A 23,757-nucleotide genomic window follows, 5' to 3' on the forward strand; every position below is an offset into this window, starting at 1 on the left:
TTAGGCTACAGGTTTCCAGTTATCCAATCAAACACTAATGTAGGGGTCGCTGTGAAGATGTTTTGTAGATGTGATTGATGTACATAATTAGTTAACTTTAGGTAAAGTAGCTTACTCCAGAAAATCTAAGTGGGCCTGATTCAATCAGTTGAAAGGTTTTAAGAGCAGAAATGAGATTTTTCAGAAAAAGGAATTCCACTTACAGACTGTAGCATCAGTCTGTTACTCCTGTCAGCCTGCCCTGTGGTTTTTGGAACTGCCTATGATCTCATAACCCAATATCTTGTAGTAAATCTCTTACTATATATCTCTTACTTGTGTTTTTCTGGATGAACTTTGATACACAAATGCAAGACTATTCACTCATCCCTACTCACAGGAAAATTCTCTGGTTTTAAAGAAATCAGTTTCCATCACGACTCTATTTGGTATTAGGGCCCCTGAAATCCTGTGGAGCCTAGCATTGTGCAAATCTGCATTGCTCAGTCCTCCTGGAAGTGTATTTTATATAATTGCCTGTAGAAAATAAAGAGAAAATATTCCTCACCTAGACGGAAGAATCTCATCATTCTCAACTGATCAACTCCCTGTCTTAATAATGTTAAAAATCAAAAATTTATTTTAAGTAAAATGATAAATGAATATATAGGATCCCTTATTACAAAGTCAATCAAGTTGCTGGTTTTCAGAGAATACAATCTAAGGGTACACTGTTTTATCAAGGCTAATTTTTTTCCGGTTGTTCCACATGTGACAGGAAGTTGCTAAAGTCTCAGTTTAACACTCACCTGTTCTGTGGGGTTTCCCCAAATGTCACAGTCGGTCCAACTGTGGATTAAAAATATTTTAAAAATAATTACATTTAAAAAATACCATAAAAGATAACAAAATAAAAAATAATATAACAACAGTGTACGTAGCATTTACAGTGTACAAAGTATTATAAGTAATCTAGAGACGATTTAAAGTTTATGGAAGGATGTGTGTAGGTTATATGCAAATACTACACCATTTTATATAAGGAATTTAAGCATTCGTGGATTTTGGTATCCATGGGGAGATCCTGGAACCAATTCCCCAAGGATACAGAGGGACAACTTTACTCTGTTTCTATGGCTTTCCACATTCCTAACTTTCTTCCTATATTCCTTTTCATATTTCAAAATGTGGCACTAGCAGGTGATATTGGGAATTATTGATTTTCTTGTAATTTGCATGTGCATTCTCTGTTTCTTAAGCATATGAATCATGTGCTATAGCCTCTTAATGGCTCATGTATCACACACACAGCTCTATGCGTTTTTTTAAAAAAACTACTAATAAAATTATATTTACATTAGAATATTTGATGACAGCAATGATATCAATATATAAAGTATAGACTACTTAACATAAACCTTTTAAATTCAGCAAATAATTTCTAGATATTCAGAAGAGTCTCAATAATTATTTACATCGTGTATAAAATCCTATAGTAGTAACTCAATCTTTTATAATTTTTTTCTTCTCCATTTTCAGTAATAGAGGTTTGGGCAGATCTTTTTCTTTCTGGACAAACTGTTTTTATTAAAGATTTCCCTTCAGGAGAAAGTGGTCCTCTAATTTAACAGACAGGGATCATAATAAATTGTTCCCTAAATGCGTGGTCATTTAATATGAACATTTATATTCACTCATTTATTTAAGAAATGGTATTGAACATCTATGAGGTTTAAGATATTGTTCTAGGAATTCTACACAGGCAAAACCCACTGCCCTTACAGAGCTTATATTACAATGAGGAAATAGGATGCAGACTATAAAATAAAGGAGTAAATCTTATAGGCATTAGAAGGCCATAATGTTGTGGGGGTAAAGCAAGGGAGGAGGATAGGAAGTGCAGGGGACAGGAGCAGGGTAGGAATAGGCTGGTAGTGTGCAATCTTAATGACAGTGGTGAAAGTAGAGGCTGAGTTTCTACTGAAAAAGTAATGTTTGACCGAAGACATCAAGGAAATGAAGATGTGAACTATGTAAAAATCTGCCAGAAGAGAATTGCAGTCAGAGGAAACAGCCTAGGGCAGAAAGTGTCAGAAGCATTTGGAGAATAGCACGGCTGGGGAAGTCAGTGATGGGGAAGAGTAACAGAAAATAAAGCTAGAGAGATGAGTGGTGCTACAATCACGTAAGGCATCATTGTAGGTCAAGGTCAGAACCTTGCCTTCAACCATAAAAGTGATGCAGAACCGTCAGTGAGATTTGAGCTGAGCACCGTCAAGGTCAGATTTAGAGTTCAGAAATCTAGTGTTGGTGACTGTATTTGGAATTGATGATGAGAGAGCAAGGGTGAAAGAAGAGAGACAAGTTGAGAACCTGTTGCCATAATCCAGGGGATGGGTTGTGCACAGATGACTGTACAAGTGAAAGTGGTGAGAGATGGCGAGGTGTGTGTTAAAAGCAAAGCCTTTAGGATTTTCTCAAAGACCGACAACGTGCTGTTAAAGAAAATGAGTCAAGGAAGGCATGAAGTTATATTTTCAAAACATACTGTTACATAAAGGAATATGTTTTGAAGACTGAAGTCACCTGTATTGTTGATGCACTAAACTCAAGTTGTTATCAGGAAAATTTTCATTTGTTAGTAACACAAACCTGCTAACGAGTTTCAAAATCTATTAAAGAGTGTCATAAAACTAAACTTACGTTAACACCTGCCAAGGAAATTTGCTAACAAAAAAGCTATGAAATAAACTTAAAAAAATCTCAATCCATTCTGTTTATTAAATAGGCTAAAAAGCAGCCATACATTAGAGCTGGCTTGAATCGGCTGGGCAGAGCCGACAGTGTGCAGTTCTCCCCAGTTCAGTGTATAGTGACATCACCTGACAGCTTAAAATTGGCTTTGCTGGAAATATTCACATCAGTGGAAATTGTCAAATCCTACAAACCCAGGTTTGTTTGTTTTTTAGTCTTTCCAGTGAACTGGTGGTTAATCATTCACCAATACAACCATGCTAGCAATAAAAACAAAAACAACTGAATTTTAATATTCAATTAAAACGAATTTTAAAGAACTCTCTTTTTTTCCAAAGTTATAGATCACTTATTCATGTTGCATGAGGCCTTTTACTAATAAAAATAAATCAGTTATTTCGAGCCATTTTCATTAATATTTCCAGACTGTTCTGGTGAACAGCAGTTAACAAAGATGGGTAAGAAGTAACAAATAACATTATCTTTAAAATCTGAAAAATCTTGGTATTTTCTATTCTGTGAACTCTTGTTATAAGTTGTATTAAAACACAGTTGTTTCATCTTTAAGATAGGGAGAGCACCCCCTTTAGAGCACTATTGTGGAAATTTAGTAAATTGGTAAATTTCCTGTCTCATACTAGGCACTCAGTACACAACTGTTCCTTTCCTCTCTTTTCTTTGAAAGCCCTCCTCCCCGTCAAACTACTCACCTCCTTGATTAGCAGGGCTTGACTTCAGAATAATTGAACCAGTCTCCTCATTAGAAATGATTTCCTCTTTTGGTTTTTCTTGTTTTCCATATATTTTTTAAAAAACTGTATTCAGGTATAGTTGACACATATATAATAAACTGCACCTTTTAACGTGTAGAACTAAGTAAGTTTGATAGGCATGCACAGCTACAGAACCCCAGCCACACTCATGACAAACAACACTGGCATCACTCCCAAAGTTTCCTCTTTTAGAAGTCATTCCTTCTCTCTACCGCCAGTCCCCAGACAGTAACTGGTCTGCTTTCTATCACTATACAAATTTTCCAGTTTCTAAAATTTTATATAAGGGGAATAATTAAGCATCTACTCTTTTGTGTCTGATTTCTTTCGCTTATTATAATATTTTTAATATTCATCAGTGTATGAGAGTTCCCATTTTTTTGCCATCTCCTTAACACTTGGTATTTTAAGTCTTTCTAATTCTAACCATTCTAATGCTTTAAAGGTTCTTTTTTCCCAATAACTAATGATGTTGAACATCTTTGGACATGTGTAATGGACATTCCTGATTTTTTAAAAGAGTTGCCCTTTGATTTTATCTTTTGTCTGTTTTTACTTGTTTCTACTTTTTAATTTTTACTTTTACTATATCCTTTGACTTATTTAAAGATTAATTTTCTCGTTAGTTTTCTAGTTTCCTAAAGAGGGAACCTGAATCATTACATTTAGTAGTTTCTTGTTTTCTAATATATATGTATTATACAGGTTGGGTATGTAGTCTCTATAAATGTCAGGAGGTTAAAAGATGGTTAATAGTATCATTATTTTGGCTAGTTTTTTTCTTCCTTTTTTTAAAGGAAATATTGACAAAGGTGTATTAATGTTTCCAAATATAATTATTAGGTTTCTGATTTCCCCTTTTAGCTCTGAATATCTGTTATTAGGCACATCCCATATGTAATTTTATTTTCCTGATTTATTGGCACTTTTGTTACTATTAAGTGTTCCTCCTTGTCTTAGTAATTTTCCTGTCTCACAGTCTATTTTTTCTGATATGAGAGGACTTTGAAAAGTTTGTAGAAAAATAGAATTATTAATATTAAAAGATACAAATAAAAATACATATTTATTTCTCAACATAAGCTCCATCCAGTTCAAGACACTTTTATAGGCAATGATATCAGCCATTTAGTCCGTCCCTAAGGAACTGAGGGTCCTGGGAATTTAACCATGTAAATTTAGTCTTTTTTACATTATTAACTGAAGAAAAATGGATGTCCTTTATAATTATTTTTTAAGATTAGGAAACATAAAGAAGTCAGAAGGGGAGCTGGGCACGGTGGCTCACGCCTGTAATCCCAGCACTTTGGGAGACCAAGGCAGGTGGATCACGAGGTCAGGAGTTCGAGACCAGCCTGACCAACATAGTGAAACCCTGTCTCTACTAAAAATACAAAAATTAGCCGGGCATGGTGGTGCATGCCTGTAATCCCAGCTACTCAAGAGGCTGAGGCAGTAGAATCGTTTGCACCCGGGAGGCGGAGGTTGAAGTGAGCCAACATTGCGCCACTGCACTCCAGCCTGGGCGACAAAGCAAGACTCCGTCTCAAAAAAAAAAAAAAAAAAAAAAGGCAGAAGGAGCCAAATCAGGACTGTAGGATGGATAACTAATGATTTATCATAGACACTCTCACAAAGTTGCCCTTGTGTAATGAGAGGAATGAGCAGGAGGAATGGTGGCAAAGGACTCTCTAGTGACCCTTTACTGGGCATTTTTCTGCCAAAGCTTAACTGACTTTCTTGAAATTCTCCCATGATAAGCAGATGTTATTATTCTTTAGCCTTCCAGAAAGTTAACAAGCAAAATGCTTTGAGCATCCCAAAAAACTGTCACTGTGACCTTTGCTCTTGAGGGATCCACTTTTGCCTTGACAGGACCATGTTACTCTCTTGGTAGCTCTTGCATTGATTGTGCTCAGGATTATACATATTGGTAACGCCATGTTTTATCTCCTATTAGGAGTATTTGAAAAAAATGCTTCAGGTTATTGACCCCACATTTAAAATTCCCTTTGGAAGCTCTGCTCTGGTTTGCAGCTAACCTGGGTGCAACAGTATTGGCATCCATTGAGTGAAAAGTTTGCTCAACTTTAATATTTCGGTTAGAATTGTGTAAACTGAACCAATTGAGATGTCTATGGTGTTGGCTATCACTTCTGCTGTGAATTATCAGCGTCTTTCAATTAGAGCACAAGCAAGAGTAATATTTTTCTCATTAATTGATGTGGATTGTGTGCCACCGAAGCTTCATCTTCAACATCATCTCTTCCCTTTTTAAAATGAGTTATTCACTTGTAAACTGCTAATTTCTCTGGGGCATTGTCCCCACAAACTTTTGGTAAAGCGTCAGTGATTTCATCACCCTTCTACCCAAGTTTCAGTGTAAATTTGAGGTTTATTCTTGTTTTAATTTTAGTAGAGTTCATGTTGCTCTGATAGGGGCTTTTTTCAAACTGATGTTTTGTCCTTTTAGTGCCTCAAAAGAGATCCTGTTCAGACATGTTATAACAAGTTAGTACAAGTTCATTCTAGTGCAAGCAATATTTTAAAATCTGTGCAGTTTTCTCAAAATATGCATTTTACATGAACTTTTTGAAGACACCCTTGTATAAATATGACCCTTTCAAGTTTCTTTAGCTTACTACCTACATATTATTTTTTTCTTGCTGTTACTTTTCTATTCGTGTTTTGTATCTAAAGCATATCTCTTTTAAAATATGGAGTTGGCTCTTGGTTTTGAGAACAATCTGAAAACCAATGCTTTCTAATTAGGTGTTATTCTACTGATAATTAACAAAAATATTGTTTGATTTGCCACTTCACTATTTGTTTTCCATTTTCTTTCTCATTTTCTTTGTTCATCTTTTTTTCTGTCTTATTTTCTGTTAATCAGGTTTTTTTTTTAGTATTCAATTTTCCTTCTTATTTTTGCTTTCTAGCTATGTTTGTTTTCATAATTTAAGGATTAGAATTACAGTGTGTATTTTAAGAGTCCAGGAATTAAATTGTTTATCCTTAACTTATCCAAATCTACTTAAAGTTAATATTGAGTTTACTTCTAGTAACACATAGAAACTTTAAGGCAGCATATTTCAATTTATTACTCTATGCTGTACTTTGTGTTACTATTATTACATATATGTTATTAATCTCTTAATATCTTATAATTTTGCTTTTAGCAGATTTTTTTTAGGACATTAAGAAATGGTAAACACCGAGTAACAAAATATTGTTTACCCACATATTTACCGCTTCCTGTGCTTATGATTGCTTTCTGAAATCCAAGTTGCCTTCTGGTATCACACCCTTCTTTTAGCATTTCTTGGAGTGCCTCTCTGCTGGCTCCAGATTCTCTCAGTTGTTGTTCATCTGAAACTTGTCAGATACAGAATTCTCTGTTGACATTCCTGTTTTTATCTGAATGATTTGAATATATTGTTCTAATATTCTGACCTTCATAGTTTTCCTCTTATTTGTAACTGTTCAAGAGTAAATGCTCCTCTAGCTTCTGTCACCTTTTAGATACTTTTCAGTTCCTTGAAGTAATTGGCTTTCAAAATTGATACTGTTTTTATAATTTTTATGTGTAAAAGGGTTTAAACAACCACTTCACTCTGCCACCATTAAAAAATCAGATGATTTCATCTTGAATCTTTTAAATTTTGTGCCAACATATAGATGATACCATAAATGTTAAAAACAAAGGTGTATGAATCTTGAGAAAATGCAATATAATGAATTTCATTTAAATTTTAGGTGTAAAAATAATCTGCTTCACAATACATTTCTTAAAACTTAGACAAAAACTTAAAACTATGGAAACATTCTCTACTGCCTTTACTTTTATTTTAAAAGGCAAGATATATTTATTCTATATGTGCTTTTCAAGCTATGTATATATTTCATTGAAGAGAGATAGGAAGTGGGAAGAGCAGATGAAGTTTTTGGCAGAGATAAAAGTCTGCCTGTGGAAACATTTGTTGAAGCTATTTTAAACTCCGCCTTCCTATGGGATTAGAATGGTCTTGCTGCTAGGTTTAAAGTTCAAAAGCCAAAACTGAATTGATAACTTGGCAAACCTTGCATTTACCTTTTTGGATATAGAAGTGCTCATCTATTGACAAAATGGCATCTTATGAGTTTGATGAGGGTATGAGTGAAATGAAGCTTGAATAGAGGTGACAATGGAAAAAAGTAAAGGTGATTTATATCCATAGAAGTTTTGAAATACTCCGATTAAAGACCTTACTCTAAGTGCATCAAAACAAAGCCTGGTACTAGTAAAAGCTATTATTCTGAAGTTACTGTAATTTTCTTTTTTTGTTGGTGGGGAGAAAGGAAAATAATAATGTTATCTCAGAGAACCAAATGGTGAAAGAAAACAAAGTCTAAAGATAAATACTAAAACATGTTTAAAGCCAAATGTCTTCACACCTAATAAAATAAGTCAAGTTGCATTCTGATTTTTCTACCTTGTGAACATCTAGCTGACCTTGTAAAATTCAAACTACATATTATGTAAGTATTGATAGGAAAACTACATGGAAAAGAATTGATTTCCTCTTCTACTCCTCCTCCTACTTCTTTTTCTTCTTCTTGAAGTAAGGTTTTGGAGAGAATTCTTAACCTCTAATTTGTTATTTTAAAACATTTCTGTCTAAATTTTATTTTTTTAAAAAAACATACAGAACACTGAGGTATAATCTAAATTATGGATCAAGGTATTTCAATTTAACACTTGCACTGTGGCATTTGGTCAACAGTAAGCATAGATTCCAATGAGCCCTTTTATGTACTTTTTCCTTGAGCAGGCTCCATGCTGCTGCTCTCTCAGTGTGGCTGCTCTCCTAGATGACACTGATAGGCCAGGGTGAATACAGAAGGCTCAGCCAGTATGTCTGGTGGCCTCGGAACCAAGCAAGAAACATGCATGGACAGGGCTTCTGGGTCCAGGTCCTTTGAAGCAGCAGTCCACCTTTTCAGAAAATACCTACAGGAGAGTTTGAGGATAATAATGAACAGCTTTCTGGTTGTTAGAGAAGTGATATAGAAATATGAGAAGACAGAAAACCAATAATTTCAAATTGGTTTAGGAGAAACTGAAATGCACTGATGATTTTGAATAGAAGACAGATAGACAGATGATTAGATAGATAGATAGATAGATAGATAGATAGATAGATAGATAGATGATAGATAGATAGTTATGGTGTATGCATGTGTGTACGTAAACATATATTTCTTAGCTTTGCTAACTGTAAGAGCTTAGAGGAAAAAAGCCAGACCTCGGTTGTTAAAATACTCTTTCTACTAAAAGCAATCAGAGCTCCTTAGAAAAATTGATCATTTCAGTACTAGAGCAGGGAAAATTCAAAGATGAACCTAGAATACCATCTGCTAACAAAATGCTGAAATAAGGATTAGCAAGTCTCAAAAGATTGAAGGAGGTTTCTTGAAAGTTCTGATGCTGGACAATCTGTGACCTTTGAACATCAAAACAAATATTAGTAGTAACAGATTATTGACATGGTGTATACTTACATAAAGAAACAGAATAATAACATAGAGAAGGGGAAGAAAATCTTTGCCTTACAATAGAATGCTAACTAATCAATATAGAAGGCATTAAGGAATTAGAATAACATTATTAGCCAGCTGTCACAAATAATTTATTCAGGCAACCATCATCAACGAATACTAAATCCAGTGAATGAACTACCAAAGATCAGGCTATTTAGCATCGTCTCAGAGTCCTTCCACAAAAATTCAGAGGCACAAAAACCTGATGAAATTTTATGAATTGTGTGTGGAAGATGTTGACATATTTCTTCTAAAATGAAAATTAAACTGCTGCACCTTGCACAGGCAGCCATTAAAAAGGTCATATGCTTGGTGATATTTTTTGAATTTTAGACACACCATAGGCAACAACACATCCTTTAGTTCCGGAAAGTTTTCTTAAATTATTTGTTTAATAATCCACCCTCCCCCCACCACCCGCACCACCCATTCACCTATTCAATGACTTGAGACTGTTCATTAATTAGATGTTAGATCTTAAAGTTAAATATTAGACTTTCATTAATTTTCCTCTTTTAAATGGAGCATCTTCATCCTAGCATGCCATTCCTCAGTTCTGAGTTCCATTAGTATATCGGGAAGTAAACCTCCAGTCTTCTATCCAATTTGGAGAGGAGTGAGGTGTCCAGCTACACCCATAGGAGTCCTATAAGGTTAACTGTATTTTATGTATACTTTAAAATTATTATTGAAAATTACAAATCTATAGTAGAGAGGATAATATACTAATCCCCAAGTATGTATTACAAGGCTTTAGCAATTCAAATTATGAACGATCTTTTCTAAAATCCAACAAACTTCCTTTTTTTCCATAACATAATTTAGAAGCAAACCCCAGGCATCATATTTTATATTTAAATATTTTGATATAACCTCTAGAAGACAAAAGTTATTTTTAATATAATAGAAATGTTATTATCACAACCGAGCAAGGAAGTGACAACTCAACACGCTTGGCTTGCTGAAACCCCACACATTCTCAAGAAAGATCTGTCTTTAGGAATGGTTCTTGGCTGGATTCTGGAAGATGCAGGCTAAGCCCTTGGAATATTCTTCTTAAGAGAAGAATTTTTGCATGCTTGAGGCTTTGGGCCACTCAGTAACAGTTTGATCAGATAATTTATACTAACACTATGATTTATGTGAACATCTGTTTTTGGAGGTTGAGTAGCTTAGATCAGTTTTCATGTCAGAATAGCTTAGGTCATGCATACATGACTGATGCCCAACCAAAAGCCTGGACACCAAGGCTCAGGAAGGCTTCTTTGAGTCATAAGACTTTGCACATACTGTCACAAATAATTACTGGGAGAATTAAGTGTGTTCTTAAGACTGCTCTAGGATAAGACTCCTGGAAGTGTGTGCCTGGTTTCTTTTAACTTTTCCCCATAAGACTTCTCCATTTGCTGATTTTATATTGCATCATTTCACTATGATAAATTATAATGGTAAATATAATAACTCTTCTGAGTATTGTGAGATCTTTTTTGTAAATCATTGAGTCTGGCAGTGGTCTTGGAGACCCCAAACAAAACTAACAAAACTTATAAAGATGTCAATTTTTTTTTATACAGTGAACGACTCATTTCCCAGAGTTTATGTGTGTCTGTGTGTGTGTCTGTGAGTGTGTGTGCATTGTGTATGTGTTTAAATTATGATCCAAATAAGATCTAGGTGGATGTTCTTCTTAACAGTCTCACATTTCTCAATGAACATGTTTCATTTTTTTCCTATCAACTTACTTATGAGCAAATTAGTTGATTTGTCTCCTACTATGTTTTCTCATGCTTTAGATTTCAATTCTGATGCTTCAGATTTCAGTTAAATCCATATGATGTCATTTAAAATATGTCCCTCTCTTCTGTACTGTTTCCATTATGTATTTTCTTTTCCATAAGTTAGATGGAAAACTTTCATAAAGAAAAAAATTATCATCAACTATTTGCTGACCCTGAGGCATAGTTTGTATAGGAAATAATGGGATGTTTAATATTCCCTTATTTATTAGTTTTCAAAATAATGAGTTGTTTCTCAAACATCCTCAGAGGTTAATCAAAGAAAATACTTTTAAAATCATTGTTTGATGTTGTTTAGTATTATTATAAAAGCAAAAAATTTACATTTGTTGTGTTTAAACTTATTCTAGCTGTAATTTTTTATTAATAATAATAATTGTACATATTTATGGGGTACATATAATAATTTGAGGCAAGTATACAATATATAATGATTAAATCAAGAGTAATTAGGATAGATATCAGTATCTATCAATAATATTGCTTCAAATATTTGCCACTCCTTTGTATTGGGAATATTTCAAATACTATTTTTTAGCTATTTTGAAATTTACAATAATTATTGCTAACTACGGTCACTCAACTGCACTAGCAAAGACTAGAACTTACTTTTTCTATCTAACTGTATTTTTGTATTCATTACCCAACTTCATTTTGTCCCCGCTTCCCTCAGTACTTCACAGCCTCTGGTAACCATCATCTTACTCTCTGCTTCCAAGAGAGCAACGTCTGAGCTCTCACATCTGAGTGAGAATGTGTGACATTTGTTATTAATGTGTGTGGTTTATTTCACTAAACATAGTGTCTTCTAATTTCATCCATGTTGCTGCAAATGACAAAATTTCATTTTTTATGGCTGAATAATATTCCATTATGTATATTACAAAATCTGTTTATCAATTGATAAACAGTTTGATTCCATTTCTTGGCTGCTGTGAATGATGTTGCAATAAACAAGCACATGTATTCAATATACACTAATTTCTTTTCTTTTGGTTATATACCTAGTGGTGGGATTCTGGATTATATTGTAGTTTTATTTTTATTTATTTATTTTTAATGTTTTTTGTAGAAACAGGGACTCACTCTGTCATCCAGGCTGGCATGCCGTGGTGTGATCATAACTCACCGCATCCTCGAACTCCTGGGCTCAAGCCTTCCTCCTGCCTTAGCCTCCTGAGCAGCAGGAACCACAGTTGTGCATCACTACACCTGTCTGGTAGTTCTATTTTTAGTTTTTTGAGGAAGCTCCAAATTGTTTTTCACGGTAACTATACTAATTTATTATACATTGTCAGTCATAAAATACTAGTGTTTCCCTTTCACTGCACCCTCACCAGCATTTGCTACTTTTGGACTTTTTTATAACATCTGTTTTAATTGGGGCAAGATGCTATCTCATTGCGGTTTTGATTTGCATTGCACTGACGATATGTTAATGTGATGTGTTTTGTTTATTGATTTGTATATGTTGAACCATCCTTGCATCCCTAGGATGAATCCTACTTGATCATAATAAATGATTTTTAATGTGTTGTTGAATTCGGTGTGCTGGTATTTTGTGTATAATTTTTCATCTATGTTCATCATAGATACTACCCTGTAGCTTTTGTCATTGTTGAGTTCCTGCCTAGTTTGGGTATTACGATAACCCTGGCCTTGTGTAATTAATTAGGAAGTATTCTCTCCTCTTCAGTTTTTTGGACAAGTGTGAGAAGAAATGGTATTAGTATTTTTTTAATGTTTGATAGAATTAAGCAGTAAAGCCATCAGGTCTTCTGCTTTTCTTTGACGGGAAACTTTTTATTAGTGCCTCAATCTATTACTCATTATTGGTCTGTTAAGTTTTTCTATTTCTACTTGGTACAATTTTGGTAGGTCGTATGAGTCCAGAAATGTATCCATTTCTTCTAGGTTTTATGATTTCTAGGCATTTCTTTTTATATTCGTGATAATCTTTCATAATTCTGTGGCATCACTTTTAAATCTCCTTTTGGTGTCTGATTTTATTTATTTGGGTCTTTTCTCTTTTTCTGAGTCTGGTAAATTGTTTGCCAATTTTGTTTATTTAAAAAAACAACTTTTTTGTTTTGTTGATCTTTTGCATTTTTTGTCTCAATTTCATTTATTTCTGCTCTGATTTTTATTATTTCTTTCCTTCTACTAATTTTGGCTTGGCTTGTTTTTGCTTTCTAGTTTCGTGAGGTACATCATTAGGTTTTTTATTTGAAGTCTTTCTACTTTTTTATGCAGGTGCTTATAGTTACCAACTTCTCATTTAGAACTGCTTTTGCTGTATCCCATAGGTTTTGGTAAGAGTGTTTCCATTTTCATTTGTCTCAGGGAATTTTTTAATTTTGTTTTTAATTTTTTCATTGACTTATTCATTGTTCAGGAACATACTGTTTAATTTCCATAAATTTGTATGGTTTCCAATGTTCCTTCTGTTGTGATTTCAAACTTTATTCCATTGTGGTCAGAGAAGATACTTGATATGATTTCCATTTTTAAAAATTTGTTCAGACTTGTTTTGTAACCTAACATATGTTCTATTTTGGAGAATGTTTCATAAGCTGTTGTGAAAATTGTGTATTGGGCAGCTGTGGGATGGAATGTTATATAAATATCTGTTAGGTTCATTTGGTCTAGAGAGAAGTTTAAATTCAATTTTAAATAAAAATTCTGCTGAATAATCTGTTCATTGCTTAAAGTGGGGTGTTGAACCTTTCTACCATTATTATGTTACAGCCAATTTTTCCTTTTAGGTCTATTAATATTTGTTTTATGTATTTGCATATTCTTGTGTTTGGATGCATATATATTTACAATTGTTATATCTTCTTTCTCTATCGACCCCTTTATCATTGTATAAGGGTCTTCTGGGCCTTTTTTTTTTTTTTAACTATTCTTGACTTAAAGTCTATCTTGTCTAAGTATAGCTACTCTACTTTTCTTTGTCTTTGATTTTCCTGGCATATATATTTCCACCTCTTATTCTCAGTGTGTGAGTATCTTTATAAATGAAGTGAGTCTCTTGTAGACAGTATATACTTGAGTCTTTTTAAAATCCATTTAGCCACTCTGTCACTTTTAACTGGAGAGTTGAATTCATTTATATTCAAGGTTATTATTGCTAGATAAAGGTTTACTGCTTATATTTTGTTATTTGTTTTCTGGTTATTTTGTAAATCATTTCTTCCTTTTTACCTCTCTTGTGGTTAAGTGATTTTTGTCTATTAGCATGTTTGTATTCTATGCTATTTATTTTTAGTATGTCTATTATAGGTTTTTGCTTTGTGGTTACCATGAGAATTACAAAAAAAATCTTATAATGAGTTTTTAAGCTGATAACAACTTTAATCACAAATAAAAGCAACGAAAAGAAATTCTTCAGGTTAGCACCACATTTTTTTCTTTTTGATGTTTCATTTTATACCTTTTTATATTGCTTATCTCTTAACCAATTGTTGTAGTTACTATTCTTTTGAATGCTTTATCTTTTATTCTTTATATTTAAATGCAAGTGATTTACTTACACCAATTAAAGTATTAAACTACTCTGAGTTTGTTTTATTTTTTCACCAGTGAGTTTAATACCTTTAGATGTTTCTTTGTTACATGTTAGTGTCCATTTCTATTTCTCTCAGATCAAAGAACTCCCTTTAATATTTTTTGGAATACAGGCCTACTGTTGATAAATTCCCTCAGCTTTTGTTTATCTGAGAAAGGAAAGTCTTTATTTCTCTTTTTTGTTTGAGTATTAGCTTTGCTGTGTACAATATCCTTGATTGGCACTTTTTTTTTCTTTCTTTAGCACTTTGCATATAGCATCCCACTTTCTTCTGACACCCAAGGTTTCTACTGAGTAATTTGTTGAAAGCCCTATTTGGGCTGCAATGAATGTGATATGTTTCTTTCCTCTAGATGCCTTGAGTATTCTTATTTTTTTAAACTAATTTGATTATGATGTGTTAGGGAAATTCCTCTTTGGGTTGAATTTCATGGGTGTCCTCTGAGGCTCCTGTGTTTGAATGCTGTCATCTTTCTCCAGATTTGGAAAATTTTCAGTCACTATTTATCTTAAAGTTGCTTTCAAGGCCTTTTTCTCTCTCCCCTCCTTCGGGAATTCATAGTAGGTGGATATTAATTTATTGATGTGTTCTATAATCCTCATAGGCCTTCTTCATTCTTTTTTTATTCTTTTCTCTTGTTTCTCCTCTGATTGGGTAATTTCATATATTCTGTCATTAAGCTTGCTTGTTTTTTTGCTGTTTGATCAAGTTTGATGTTGAAAATTTCTAATGAGTTTTTTGTCCAGTTATTAAATTACTCATTTCCAGGATTTCCTTTTTAATTTTTTCTATTTCTTTCTCAATTATCTTATTTTGTTTCTGTATTGTTTTCAAAATTTTATTCAGTTTTTTATTCCTATTTTCTTGTGATTCTCTGAACTTCTTCTGAATTATCTGTCAGACATTTCAGAGATCTTGAATTCTGGATTCATTGCTGGAGCATCCTTTTTTTTTTCTTTCTTTCTTTCTTTTTTTTTTTGGTTATGTTTAATTTCTCTGAGTTTTTAAGATTCTTGCATCTTTACAATGATGCCTATGTATTTGAGGAGACAGTCACTTCTTCTAATTTTTGCAAGTGAGTTTTAGTGGTGTTAGATCTTTACCACTTAGTATCAGAACTTAAATGCTGTCTTGTTGCTTTCCTTTCTTGGGATTACTTATAGTAAGCACCAGAAGTAAAACACTGAATTGGAACTAGCTCATTGACCTGCCATTAATTATTATTATTATTAATTCAATTGTTTTTGTCACTCTGTTTGATGTTAGTTTTCCCCCCAAATATATAAAAATCATTGCTCTCCACTCATATCTCATCATGAAGAATTTAAAAGTTTCTTGCAAGCTCAGATTGTGGTGGGATGTACTTGGAGCATGATTAGCTTCCTGCAATGGGAAGAGGAAGTAAGCCAGGCTTTTGCTGGTCTAACAGTGAATATTGGGAACTTAATGTCAATTGGTTCATAAACACTGTGGCTTATACTCTTTAGCTTGCTGAAATACCATAATGTCATCCCTATGCCTCTTGTTACCAGCCTAGTATTCTCAACTCAGAACAAATTTCTATAAGGAAAAAACTCAGATTTTCTATGATGATTGGAGAATAGAATGTCTTAAACTGCCACTAGATCAGTGGGCATGCCAGAAGTCAAACTGCTCCACAGAGTTTCAATCTAGGTATATTCTTAGGTTTATTTCATTCTTCTACAGCAATAGGTTGTCCAACCCTGAGCATCTCTTATGTAATACATGGTGATTCAGCTTGTTTCTTATAACTATCCCTGTTAGTAAGCATTTATGTTTCAGCTCTCTTTGTTCTACTGAAGACAGTGTTTTTTAACTTTCAAGATATTGTTTACAGTTACTCTCTCATGATGTCATCTCTCTCATTTTCTTTGTCCTCCTTTGTTTATTACCAATGATTCTTTCAAGTTTATTTTATTGGGTTAAACCTAATGCTGCATTTTGTCTGTTGAAATGGATATATCAAATAAGAAAACAAAAGCAAAATTTACAAAAGCTTTTATTATTTGTTTACAAGCTAATGTAATTTTTGACGCATCAAGTTAAAATAGTACTTGAATGTTTTGGTTATTGTTTAATTTACTTAACTGCTTACAGCACCAATTTTAGAAAGAGTTCTCGCTTACTGTAGGAAAGTATCATTGTAAATGCTTTGCTGAGCAAATCTGTAGTTGTAGTATTATCAGTATTTTCTCTTCTAACTTAATTTGAAGAACAATTATTTAATAATCACTTTCTTTAATTTCCTTAAGTAATATATGCAAAAGAGTCTAGAACTTGTCTTCACAGAGCTCTCTCTCTCTCTTTTTTTTGTAATTCCGTCCTTGTTTCAATGGTTATTGCATTATTCTTTCAATGTTTCTGTACTCATATCATGACACAAAAATATGTTGGGCACTAAGTAGCTATACAAAATATATAGTGATAAGCTCTTGATTTTCAAAAAACTTACCATGACATTGAATAGATATACATAAATTGTCCTAGTTTGTTTAAACTGCTATAACAAAATATCATAGATTTGGTAACTCATAAACAGAAATTTACTTGTCACAGTTTTGCTGGAAAGTCCAAGATAAAGGCACCAGCAAGTTTTGTTTCTGGTGAAGACCCCTTTCCTGGTTTGGTTTAAAGATGGTACCTTCTTGCTGTTTCCTCACATGAAAAGGTCAAGCTAGTTCTCTGGAGTCTCTTTTATAAGGGCATTAATCCCATTCATAATCGTCCTACACACATGACCTAATCACCTCCCAAAGGTCCCATTTTTTAATACCTTCATATTAGGTTTCAATATGTAAATTTTGGAGGGACACAAACTTTCAGATCATAGTGCTCATATACAAACATTGAAGACTCTATACATATGTACCGCAAAATAACTATTAAAATGTTCTTGTACAGTATATAATTTGTTACATTAATAGAAATAAAAATAAATATAATTTTACAAGCTAAATTATTTGGGGCTAAAACTGCCCAGAAATGTCTTACCATAGGTAAGGACTTTTAGAGGGATCTGGAATCATTTGAATAACATTCAAAGAAGACAACTTAAAAGGTGAAATATAGAAACAAAGTTGTAAGTATAGAAATCAAAAGACCTGTTTTAGACTACATTAATTCTTTAACTCAACAAATAGTTGTTAACTTCTTACATCATTCCTTTCACTCTTCTAGGTGAGGATATAGATAACCTTTATGGAAGGTAATCAACTTAACTAAATTAGAAGATCTTTTGAGATTTATAGAGAATAGGAGTGGATAAGGCAAGGTTGAGGGCAATACTAGGATCTAAAGCTGCTGAAGTCTTGTTCTTCTTTCCCCCATTCCAGTATTTATTTTTTGTTTTATATATAACATATTGTTTATGAAAGACTCACATCTGTGTCTTCACTACTCTTAATATTAATGCACCTGTTTTACCCTTATAGTCTATCATCTTATATTTTTCCCATAATTTACTTCTCTTCTTCACATATCTCATCTATTCTTATTTATATCAAGTAAATGTGATGTGTATCTTGTTGTATAAAAAAGTACAGTTGCTCTAATGCTAAACATTACTATAAGCTGTGTCTTCATAACTTTTTATTTTCTGTCTTGGTAGAGTTCCTCTCCAATGTGGAGGATAATTTAGCTTTTGGCTGTCCGATTGTGAATAGTCGAGATGGTTGTTTCAATTTTGCTTTTAAAAATATTTATCTCAGGTAGAAATTCACTAGCTGCTGCAACTACAGATCAGACACCCTAAGAAATTTTTACTTTTCGCCTGGGAATATGACTTGTACTAGTTACAGTAATATTACTGAGTGGTGCTGTCAGCAGCATTGGAAGATTGTTTACTCAATTGGAAGTGATGAGGAAGGTCAAAGTTAAATACATTTTAACGCTTTCAGGCACACTATTATGTACAGTTTTGCATTTTTTGAAATAGGAATCTTTTGTGTTAACAGGTAAACTGATTGAAGCACTGTAGGAAGAGCTCTACAATCTACAGATTAACAACATCTACTATCTTCCACTTCAACACTCACTGATGATAAATTCCTGCTAGCCTCATCAACATCCCTTAGCAACAAAACACAAAAGCTCAAAGGAGATGAGAAGAGGCACTCTATATAAGATGATCTGTAGATATATGGATATACACACAAAAAGAATGGCAGCATTGAGATTTTCTTGCCATTTTTATTTATATTCTTTTTTTCACTCGTTAAAGATGTTTTAAAAGACATATTTCCATGATAACACCACAGTATTTCCTTTGGAAAAAAATCACTTGCTTTGACTTTTTGTTTAATTATTGGGGTTTGTGAATGTGTTTAATATTTGTTATGTTGTTTTTCTTGCGCCTGGCTTGGACTAATAAAAAAAATTATGGATTTTGAGGAATAACTTCCCCTCCCTTCTGCTCTTCTTTCCTCCAAGATAATGCTTGTGTTAGACAATTTTCACCACATGTATCAGCCTATCTCTTCATCTGTGCCATTGTTAGCACTTCCTCTCACTTTCCTCTGAATCACATTTAACATCTGCCCTTTGATGATTAGATGTGGCTATTAGCCTCTCATGGGTGCCCACTTCACCAGCCTCCCTGGCACTGAGTTCACATTGCAACTGGCATTAATATTGATGATATTAGTGCTTCCAACCTCTGTCTCCCATCACAGCAGTCTGTCCTCATTTCCGTCTCCTTCCCTTGTAGCAATGATTGCCACCATGACTACTCATCAGCCCTCTTTGGTCATTAAGCTGCAAATGTGCAGCCATGGCACCTGCAGCTAAGTCTGTGTGTTTTACCTGATGGCTTTACATAAGCCAGGATTCAATCACTTAGCTCATGGAAGTCTTACCTACTAGAAGTAATTTCAGCTTTGGTGTGGAATTAACTGTAGTAGTAGACAGAGCATTCCAAATATTTGAATTAGAAGATGGGGCATATTGCATAATTATTACAACCATTGTCTCTGAAGACAAACATGTTTTCATTCCAGATTCTGCTATGAAGCCTTGGAAACTCACACACCTCTACATAACTCAGTTTCTTATAAGAGGAATAAGAGCCCCTACCTCATAGGTTCTGCTGTTCAAATTAAAACAGGCAAAGCCCACAGAATTAATTGTGGGTAACACAGCTGCTTGGTAATGGATTTTGGCCAAAATGATATTCATTCTTGGACTGAGGAGAATATATCTTTATAAATATGTGTACTATTGATCTGTATCTTCCACATTATATCCACTACACACTCATTTTATTCTCTGCAAGCTATTCAATATATTAAATTTATTAAGCATAGGTGGAAAGTCTAATTATTTTTGGTAGAAAAATTCTATCCCTACTGACATTTCATATTTGTTTAAATTCAGGCCCTTGTCATTTATTGCAAAAATTGATATAACAACTGTCACATCCCCATGCCCTGCATCCACTCTTGATATTGTTACCAGCATGAGCCACAAATCAGAACACATCAGTGTCCTCCATTACAGCCTGTCTTTGTTAGCTCCCTGTAGCTTTTAGGATAAATCCATTCTCTTTAATATGGTACATGATGTGTTCCCTGAGGTGTTCCTCACCAATTTTCTCTCCTTCACATCCACATTCAACCCAGGCAAAAGTATCTGAATTTGGCAGAATCTCTCGGGTTCTCTCTAAGCCCTGAGCTTTTGTAGTCATGGCTGTCTGTAACACCGTAGGAATAACTGTTACTCAAGCAATGTAGATATTACCTACCCTGCGAAATTTTCTCTGACCCATCCACACCCCATAACCAATACCCCCCAGAGCCCTCTCACCTTACCCATAACACTTCCTATGTTGGACGTATTGTCTGAATCCTGTAAAGACTGCCTTTGAAGTCTATGATGGTGAAATATTTATCTTTATAATTCCAGAAATTAGTGTAAGATGGTATTTAAAATTATATCTTAATATTTTTAATTAATAAAACATAGTGTGTACAGGTTATTTTATTTTATAAATTTTTTTTAGAAAAGACCTTTATTGAGTGAATTTATAGTGCAGTATAGGCGTTAAGCCTATAGAAAGTCAACTGATATGGAAAAAATACACTCTCTTTTTATTGACTTTAATTTTAAACAGAGTGTATGACTTATCGATTTTAAAGTTTGAAAACTCAAGTTGCTGATTTTGCAATTTTATTAAAGACTTTTTGGTTTGTTCCTTATTAGCAAGTTTTGCAATTATGTCTCACTCATTAAACTAATATTGATGTCTGAAAAATTAAGATACTAGTATTGTAGTTCCCCAGAGAGAAACAACAGAAAGAGCATTACTCAAATAACAGTAGAGGGCATAAATTTCAATGTATTGTGCCTGAAGCAGGTGTTGAAATATATGCTTCTTGCAGCCAAAAAACTGTTTTTATCTATTGCTGGAATGTGTTTTATGCTAGTAGCAATTTATATCACATTGTTTTGCGCAAGTCATTAAGATAAAAAAGGCAGCAAGAAATAATGTGTCATAACAATCTGCAAAACTTTTTATGTGTCAATAAAGGTATACCGCGATGCTCGTCAGTGTGAATGCATAAAAAATATCTTTAATGTGAAGTGTGTTTGGCTTTTCTCATGCATTATAATGTTTATAATCTCAAATTAGACACTGTCTTGTTTTGACTGACTTGACTACCAACTTTCTGTCTTATTTGTCCTCTTATAATAGAAAAACTGATAAATACACATCATATAAATCAAGATGCCAATATTTCAATTACTTTTCGTCTATTCATTACCTTGCTGGGCGTAGTGGCTCATGCCTATAATCCCAGCACTTTGGGAGGCCCAGGTGGGTAGATTGCTTGAGTCCAGGAGTTTGAGACCAGCCTGGGCAACATGACGAAACCCCATCTCTCCAAAACACACAAAAATATTAGCTGGGTGTAGTGGCGCATGCCTGTAGTCCCAGCTACTTTGGAGGCTGGGCTGGGAGAAATTACCTGAGCTTGGAGAGGTTGAGGCTTCAGGGAGCTGTGATCATGCCACAGTACTTCATCCTGGGTAACAGTAAGACCCTGCAAAAAGAAAAAAGAAAAAGAAAAAGTTCAATCATTACCTATTTAGAAAGTGGCTGAGCTCTACTTTAAATTTAAAGCCCTTTTTGGAAAATTACATTGGAGCAGAGAAAGAAAGAACAGTGAGTGTGGGCTAGCGCTTCCACTAACCAATTATAAAGCAACTCCCAGATATACTGTTTCTTTTTTTAGAGTAACCAGTATTTTATTTAGATGTTGCAAATTCCCTTCCTAATACAGGATGTGTCTAAGGGAGGTTTAAATTATAGCCATGTTTTAAAAATTATTTAAATCGAGAAATTGAAGTTGTCTATATTTGTGGCATACAAGATAATGTTTTGAAATATATGTACATTGTGGAATGACTAAATTATGCCAATTAACATGTGTTACCTCATATACCATATTTTTTGTGATGAGAAAAAATTCTGTTCTTTTAGCATTTTTTAAATATACAATGCATTATTACTTACTGTAGTCATTATGTTGTACAACACATCTCTTGAACTCATTCCTCTTGTCTAAACGAAATTTTTTAACCTTTGACCAACATTTCTGGAGTCCTCCCCTCCACTTCCTTCCCCTAATAACCAACTCTTTATTCTCTGCTTCTATGAATTTGATTTTTTTGGTTTCCACATATAAGTGAAATCATAAGGTGTTTTCCTTTCTGTGCCTGTGTTGTTGCATTTAACATAATGTTCAGCAGGTTTATCCATATCGTCACAAATGACAGGATTTCTATTTTAAGTCTGAATAGTATTCAATTGTGTGTATACATATATATGGTTATATACACATGTGTATATATTACATTTTTCTTATTCATCATCTGTTGATGGACACTTAAGTTGATTTTAATGACATTCTATAATTGTATTACTTGAGACACATATTTATGCCAGGTAACAAGAGCTCTTTTGAGCTCATTTAAAAAAAAAAAAAAAAAAAACAAAAATGGTAGTACAGAGAATTCATTCTCCTCAGTTCCAAAGATCTATATTGCTCTAAGGGCCTCAAGAATACCCCTCTGTCTCTGCATTTTGGTATTTCCTATGTTATCCTCTTTAATATGAAAAGAATTAAGAAAAATATATAGATTAAGCAACAGCCTCGATAATAGCTTATAGGTAGTGATCACTTATAATGTATCATTTAATATACCAAGTAAAATAGGTACCCTTATTAGTGTGCTTGCAAGCATTATGTGGTTGATTGTTGCCCTAATTTTATATCTGAGTAAATTAAAGTTTAGCATAGTAACATTTGTAAGGCAACAGTTAATTTAATTTACAATGTCAGAAATGCTTATCAACACTTTACAAGTTTAAATTTCCATGCTTTAGGACAGAAGAGAGATCAATGCTGACATCTCTGATTTCCAAATTAAATTTCTAGAGGAGGTACTTCAATCTGTTGGACTTTGGTCCAGAATCATCTCTGCACGCAGTGACTAGTGACTTATTACCCTGTCTCTGTATTAACTCTTTCTGGTATTCCAGAAATGAGTTTTTAAAATTTTACATCCTAGATGACTTGGAGACTCTGTAAATTTTCTATTCTCTTTGTCTAGTTACAATCAATTTGAAAGACATTTTATTATATCTATTTATAATGTATTCATTCTCTCTTCAGCTTTTTTCAAAGCAGTTAACTTTTACATTGAATTCTTAATTTTAATTACTATAATTTTTATTTCTAAAAGTTTTCCTTTTAGAATCAATAGTTCTAAAAGTAGTTCTTTTTCTTACCTGTCTGGCCATTTTGTGCAACATTTTATATTTTGTCATTTTTTATTACTTTTTTTAAACATACTAAACATTCTTATTTTTATATTCTGTATTTGATCCTTCCAACATATCAGAGTGGTAGAGATATAATTGTTCATTACTAATTACTCTGTATAGCAACTTGTTTTATTTGATGTAATATTAGTTAATTTCAGACTCAGGTTCTATGGAAATTTATCTCTGAGTATTCCACTCCTTTGACCCTTGGTATTAGGTGTTTCCTACAGAAAGATTGTAAGCTTGGACTGTACCATGTTCCTCGGGGACACTGACAATCCTAAATCAACTTTAAATTCATCTTGGATAGTTGAGCCGTAGAAGTGATATGAATTCTGCCTTCAAAACCCGTATGAGAAGGAGCTTATAACAGGAATTCTCAAGAAAGCCACCCTCCTCCCTGACATAGAACAGAGTAGCCAACATTTTCTACAGGCTTTCTGGCAAGGTGAGGCATG

At 33.5% G+C, this 23,757-nt stretch overlaps 1 long non-coding RNA gene across 1 annotated transcript in view; it reads right to left on the reverse strand.

Moving 5' to 3' along the window:
- Positions 1-23,757, reverse strand: part of LOC134737440 (uncharacterized) — a 90,606-nt gene that overhangs the window by 24,473 nt on the left and 42,376 nt on the right. The window contains exons 2-3 of the long non-coding RNA XR_010122340.1: positions 21,438-21,512; positions 789-828 (exon numbers count right to left, since the gene is read on the reverse strand). This is a non-coding gene — a long non-coding RNA (uncharacterized lncRNA). The remainder of the gene's footprint in view (positions 1-788; positions 829-21,437; positions 21,513-23,757) is intronic.

Source organism: Symphalangus syndactylus, chromosome 8 (assembly GCF_028878055.3).
Source record: "Symphalangus syndactylus isolate Jambi chromosome 8, NHGRI_mSymSyn1-v2.1_pri, whole genome shotgun sequence".
NCBI classification, from domain to species: domain Eukaryota; kingdom Metazoa; phylum Chordata; class Mammalia; order Primates; family Hylobatidae; genus Symphalangus; species Symphalangus syndactylus.